The sequence below is a fragment of the Cryptomeria japonica genome, chromosome 10 (assembly GCF_030272615.1).
Source record: "Cryptomeria japonica chromosome 10, Sugi_1.0, whole genome shotgun sequence".
Lineage (NCBI taxonomy): Eukaryota > Viridiplantae > Streptophyta > Pinopsida > Cupressales > Cupressaceae > Cryptomeria > Cryptomeria japonica.
The window spans coordinates 93,786,321-93,793,553 of record NC_081414.1 but is presented as its reverse complement, the minus strand read 5'-3'; positions in this window follow the sequence as shown (position 1 = coordinate 93,793,553).

Here is a 7,233-nt window from a genome sequence, read left to right as displayed (position 1 = left end):
ATTAAACAAATAATGTTTAATTGATCAAGTAAAGACCAATTACTCTAACACCCCCCCTTAAGCTAGACTTAGGGAGAAGCTAAAACCTAGAACAACTACTGAAAGCATGAAAGATGGGTCCTGGCAACAAGGCCTAATCAGGTACCCAACTACTGAAAGCATTCATTTGATTCTTTCGAAGCTTCGGGGTCACTTTCAGTTTTTTGCCTATGCTTTCTACTCCACCATGGATGGCTCGGGTGCTCGTTTCAACATGCTTACCTTTGATGTCTTTTGTGAGAGATTGTCTCATGAGCAGTCTCATCTTTCTTAGCTGGATACACTCTGAGGCTCCAAGAACAAAGCATTGGTTGCTCAGTCCTCTAAGGAGAAGGAGAAACAGAAGTAGAAACCGAAGCCGAAGAAGCCTTCTGCAAGTAGTGAGAATTCCTCCATGCCTGCTCCTAAGTCTGATTCAAAACCATTTCCTCCCAAACAAGGGAAATCTCTATAGTCTGGTGAGTCTTCCTCCAAGACTAAGAAGAAATCATTAGATACTTGTAGTTTTTGTGGCAAGGAAGGACATCCTATTTCCAGGTGTTGGAAATGATTAGAGGCTTTAGAGGAAGCCATGTAGCAGCATCACATTTCCTCACCTTAGGCATCTTCTCCTTCCATAGGGAAAGGTCATGCTCTCACTACTAGAGCTTCGACTTATGGGTCCACATGGATTCTAGATTTTGGTGCTTCTCACCATATGACACACACTCAATAGTTGGTTACTTCTCTTGCCTCTTGTGGTATTTCACAGATTGCAGTGGGTGACTCAGTTCAGCTTTTTGTCTTGGGTTTGGGTTCTGTCTCTTTGGATGGGGGTACTCTATAGGATGTTTTGGTTGTCCCTAACATCTCGACGAACCTCCTATCCATTTATCAGATTTGCCACTCTGGCTCTGGTAAGACAGTTGAGTTCTCACCACATGATGTGGTTATTCGGGACCTCCATGACCCTGATTTGGTTGTGGCTACTGGTAGTGTGGACTCTACATCTCGTCTCTACAGATTTGATGAATTTGAGCCCTCTTTGGGTACAGGTTCATCTCTCATAGCACATGCAGATTCAATGAGTAAGCTTTGGCATGAGCGATTGGGCCATGTCAATTATAGATATCTTCAGCAGATGAGTACACAGGCACTTGTTCTTGGGCTCCCACAGGTTTCCTGCATTGATGGTGTTTGTCATGGTTGTGTGCTTGGCAAGCATCACCGAGATCCCTTTCTGAAGGGAAGAGCCTCTCGTGCTTTGGCACCCTTGGAGTTGATTCACAGTGACCTCATGTCATTTTCCACTTTTTTTCAGGGGCCAAGTATGTACTCACATTTATTGATGACTTCTCCAGACGCACATGGGTGTACTTTCTTAAGTACAAGTCTGATGTCTTTGATTCATTTTGAATCTTCAAGACATATGTAGAGAAGCAGTCTAGCTGTTCTATTCGACGAATACGTACAGATAATGAGGGGGAGTATGTGAATCAGACTTTCAGATATTTTTGCACTGAGCATGGTTTGCATCATTAGTTCACTATTCCCTACACCCCTCAACAGAATGGTGTCGCTGAATGCAAGAATAGAACTTTACAGGAGATGGCAAATTGTATGATTCAGTCCAGGTCCATGGATTCATCTTTTTGGGCTGAGGCCGTCAATTGTGCCAACTATATTCAGAATCGGATGCCTCACAAGGCTATTCGACATATGACTTCTGAGGAGGCTTGGTCTCATGACAAGCCTAATGTTTCCTTTTTTTGAGTGTTTGGCAGTGAGGCATGGGCCTTTATTCCTGATGCTCAGAGGAAAGTCATGGAGCGGAAGAGCCGACCACTCATTTTTGTTGGCTACTGTGAGGATGTTAAGGCATACAGGTTGTTTGAGCCTGATTCCAAAGAGGTTCTGTTTCGACGGGATGTTCAATTTGATGAGCGTCTTCCCATAGTGGATACCCCAACTCCAGTGTCTACTCCTCTGCCTACTCCAGCCACTGCACCCCTTCAGGATCTTTTTTAGGATGATTCTGATGATGGTGCTAATGATCCACCATCCCCACCTCCACCTGCTCCACCTCAGATGCCCAAGTGGGCTCACCTTACTGTTGAGGCGGCAGGTCCTATGGCCGGTGATCCTTCAGATACTCGTCGCACTTGTTCTCATACTGTGGGTTCTAGTCTTTTGAGTCATGCTATTTTAGATGATCCTCAGAAGTTTTCAGAGGCGACAGGTCACCCTGAGTGGGATTGTGCTATGGAGAAGGAGTATTCTTCTTTGATGAGGAATCATACTTGGGATCTCTGTCCTCTTCCTAAGGGAAGAAAGATGGTTAGGTGTCGCTTGTTGTTTCGCACTAAGTATGCTGATGATGGTTCCATTGATAAGTATAAAGCATGTCTTTTTGCGAAGGGGTTTTCACAGGTTGAGAGCATTGATTACTCCGAGACATTTGCCCCTGTTGCCAAGATGAATTCCATTCGCTTTGTACTATCTCTTGCAGCTTCTCGGCGTTGGCCTGTTTTTCAAATGGATGTGAAGAGTGCCTTCTTGCATGGGGATCTACAGGAGGAAATCTACATGGAACAGCCTCAGGGATTTGTGCAGGACAGCTCTTTAGTTTGCAGACTTCGGCGTTCATTGTATGGTCTCAAACAAGCCCCTCGGGCTTGGTATGAGAAGATGCACTCTTTCTTGCTCTCCATTGGGTTCTCCCATAGTTATTATGATCACACAGTGTACATTCAACTTCTTGAGGGTGACATCTTGATTCTTGTGCTATATGTTGATGATCTTCTCATCATAGGTAGCTCATCCTCTATGATTTAGCATATTCAGCATTACTTGATGGATCAATTTGAGATGATAGATCTCGGTCTTTTGCACTATTTCCTTGGTCTTCAGTTGATTCAGTCTTCTGATGGGATCTCTCTCTACCAGCAGAAGTATGCTCTTGACATGCTTCAATGCTTTGGCATGCTTGATTGTAAGCTTGCTCCAACTCCATTTCAGTTAGGGGTTGTTCTGACTACTGCTTGTCCCACTCCTTCAGTCAATTCAACACTTTACAGGCAATTGGTTGGTAGTTTGTTGTACCTGACTCACACTCGTCCTGATATTTCCTTTATGGTTGGTCTTGTCTCTTGATTCTCCCATGATCCTCATGAGAGTTATTGGCAAGCTACCAAATGTATTTTGAGGTACATTCAGGGCACTAGTTGTCATGGCATTCACTACACATCAAGGGAACCTCACATTGTTGGCTTCACTGACTCAAATTGGGCTAGTGATGTCACTAATCGGAATTCTACTTTTGGTTTTGTTTTTTGTCTTGGCTCTGGTCCTATAACATGGTCTTGCAAGAAGCAGACTGCTCATGCATTATCATCTATAGAGGCTGAGTACCAAGCTACTGTGCTCACTAGTCAGGAGATCTTATGGCTTTGATAGTTGATGACTGAATTTAGTTTTCCTCCTGATAGTCCCAGTGTTCTTTGGGGTGACAATCAGAGTGCTATTCATATTTACTGCAACTCGGTAGAGCATCAGCGGACAAAGCACATTGAGCTTCACATGCATTTTATCCGCCAGTTGATTCAGGACGATGTTCTCATTCTAGAGTACATTCCCGCTTCTGAGCAGGTTGCAGATATCGTCATGAAACCTTTTGCATCTCTGTGCAATCTTTAGTTGCGCTCTATGCTTGGGGTGAAGGAAGTTGTCCTTTGGGGGTCTTTATGAGGCCTTCCTTCTTTCTTCTTCTTTCAACATGTTCTTTTATCTCTTTTTGGAGAAGAGTTTTTTCCCACTATGTTTTCTCCTTTGTCTTCGTTTCATAGAGATTTCATTGTATTTGGGTACCTGATCAGGCCTTGTTGCCGAGACCCATCTTTCATGCTTTCAGTAGTTGTTCTAGGTTTTAGCTTCTCCCTAAGTCTAGCTTAAGGGGGGGTGTTAGAGTAATTAGGTCTTTACTTGATCAATTAAATATTATTTGTTTAATTCTTTAAGTTCCCAATTATCTTTTTACACATAAGCTAACATTAGGTGCATATTAATTAATTATTTTATTAATTATTATGTGCAAGCCTAGGGTTTTCCTTTTTTAGGGTTTCTTGACCTATTAGAGGTTATTTTTTATTTTCATTGTATTATCTTTTCACAATTCTTTTTTGGTGAATTGGAGCTCTCATCTTTTGAGAATATTTTCCTGTGTTTTGTGTGTTCTTTAGATTATTGCTTCATTGCTTCTCCTTGTAACAGGTTATTTGGCTTGCAGAAGATCTTCAGGCTACTGTGGGGTTTTATTTCTCAACTCCTATATTACCATGACAAAGAATCATGTGTTTCATGCCAGGATGAAGCACATAGAGATCTGTCATCATTACATTCGTGACTTGGTTCAAGATGGACAAGTGGAGTTGCAATTTTGTCCTTCATCTGAACAAGTTGTTGATGTCTTCACCAAAGCTCTTCCAGTAGCAACTTTTGTTACTTTTAGAAATCAGTTGGGACTTACCTCCTCCATTCATCATTTAGGGGGAGATTGAAGATAATGATGAACGCTGGAAATAAAACTATTTTGTGCTAGAAATAAAAACAACTTTATTATTGTTTTTTGTTTTTGTGAATCAGCAGTCGTATACTGCTAAGATAGGATGGATTTTTTTTGTTTTAAGATTTAAAACAGTCTTTGTACTATTTTTTTAGTTTTTTAGAGATTTATTTTAGTGTGTTATGCTGATCGATATAGATGATCAAATTTCTATATACAAGACTATGTAATTGTAATACATTCAAGTTTTTAATATCAATATTATTAGTTCTATGAAATAACATCTTCTTTTCAGTTTTGTTTTTCTTTGTGAGTTAAATTTGTAATCTTTCAGAGTTCACATAGGAGGACATTTAGTATTCATACTATTGCAGAGTCAATTCATGCCACCGATCAATCGTCAAGTTAAATCAGTTCGAATTCGACAAGAAGGCATAGTGTCAAGCTTACCAGCTTTGAGTTTAAGTCACATGGGGTTTTTAAACGAGACCACATTATCAGTCATGATAACCATGATCTTGGAATAGTGAAGGCATAAAGATCTAGATGCAAGCACTTAGAAATAATGGACACAAGGTAGAACTAGGTGAGAATTTGCTTGGTCGCATTGGTTCTAAGAGGTTATAAATGGGTAATATGCTTTCTTGGAAGATGTGAGGTCTCAATAAAATTGAATTTCAAGTAAACTCAGGTCTAGATTTCAAAAGATAAATCTATTAAATGGATGTGAAAGTGTTGTTTAATTATATTTGATTGATATTTTAGATTTGTTGGATATATGAGAAGTATGGACTCAAAATTCTGAATGAGTTGGAATTATAAGGATCTATTGGTCTATAAATCCACTAAATTTTAAATGCTAAGCGTTTAAGTGGGCATCTTTACAAAAAATCAAGTTAAAGATCATGTTAGGCTAGGAAAAAGGGTGATCTTGGTATAAATAAATCACAAACAAATCAAGCATTTATGTTGTAGAAAGATATTCACAAATAGGAAAATGACACATAGGGTGTATTGTTTGATTCCTAACTAAAAACATAGACATGAATCTATCAATTAACTCTAATTTACAAGGACTTTGGGGTTTACAAAGAAGAGCTAAAGAACAAAATAATTGTTTTATAGATGCAAGAAAGCGAGTAAGATAAATAGCATAAAGACTTCATGATATACTACTAGGTTGGTGGGTTAATGAAGGACTAACCATGCAACAATGTGTAAATGTGTCACAACATTCAACAAAACATATTTAATTATAAAATCATAACATATGATAGAATTATGTTATCCTCAATTTTAGCTTGCTCAAATTCTAGGATAACCCCTAGAATTTTTTGTCCAAATTTTGACCTATATACCCTAATTACGTCAATAGAGGTGAATTTCAATTCCTTTTCTCGACTTGGTTCTTAAGTCATTTTTGTTTAAAGTCTTTCCTTTGAAAGTTTTTCTTTCATTTTTAAGTTAGTTTTATTTCATCTTTATTGATTTTGGTGTCAAATTGGTTCCTAAACCTGATTCTATACTTCTATAGTAGTTTTTGGTGTAAATCAGGTTCATAGACCTGAAATGCACCTAATTTGGTGTAAATCAGGTTCATAGACCCAAATTGTGCCTAACTTGGTGTAGTTCAGATCTACAGATCCTAACAACACTACCAACATGACTTTACCACAGTGTAAGTCAAGTTCATAGACTCATCCTACATTGCCACATTGTTATATCATTTATGGTGTAATTCAGGCCTATGAACTTGACTTACACATGATATTCTTCCCTTAGGTGTATGTCGAGTCTATAGATCCAACTTACACTAAATTTTGATTTACCCTCTCACATAATAAGCACTACTCTAGGAGTAAATCGGACCTATGGACCCGATCGATACCTACACTTGGAGAATTTTCCAAGTGTAAAAAATATAAGATACAATTTTTACTTAGAATTTTTCTAAGTATGAAGAGGAAATTTGGACTCTTGGAGGACCTTTGAAGAATTCTTATACAAGGACTTTTCAGTCTTCTTGTTCCAATGAAGATGTTTTTCTCATGAGGATGTTTTGGCTAACTCAGGAGACCTTTCTGAAATATATTGCGGTCACAATTTCTATTAGATGACTTCACCTTCTCCGAGTCAGAAAAAGATGAAGTTCAAAAATCAAGATTCCTATCCAGTCTTCCCACCATCCTCAGTGGCTTCAAACATTATGAACACTCGATGATTTTGAAATATAGGCTACCTAGCAACAATATGAAGGTTTTCTGAAGAAGGATGATCATAATAAAGATGTGTCTCTAGACACTTAGTCATTTTTATGCATCTCTAGTGTAGTGGCATTTTGTAATTTCAATCGACACTTTAGGTGTCATCTTGTATATACAGTTTTGCATGTAGGAATGCTCCTAAGTCAAGCCGAAATCTACTTTTGACTTAGTCATAGTTAGTTGAGTTTTTCCTACTTTTCTCATGTAGCCCTACTCCTATACATATGAGGGTGCTCTTTGTATTTTTTTTCTTTTATTTTATGCAACAAAACTCCACCAAAGTGAAAAGAAAAGTGAGACTTTGTGTTAAAATTGTGATTTTGCAACCTCAATCTAAATAAGAAGACAAATTTTGGTTTTCAAACTTTGTGTTGGAATCATATTTTCTTT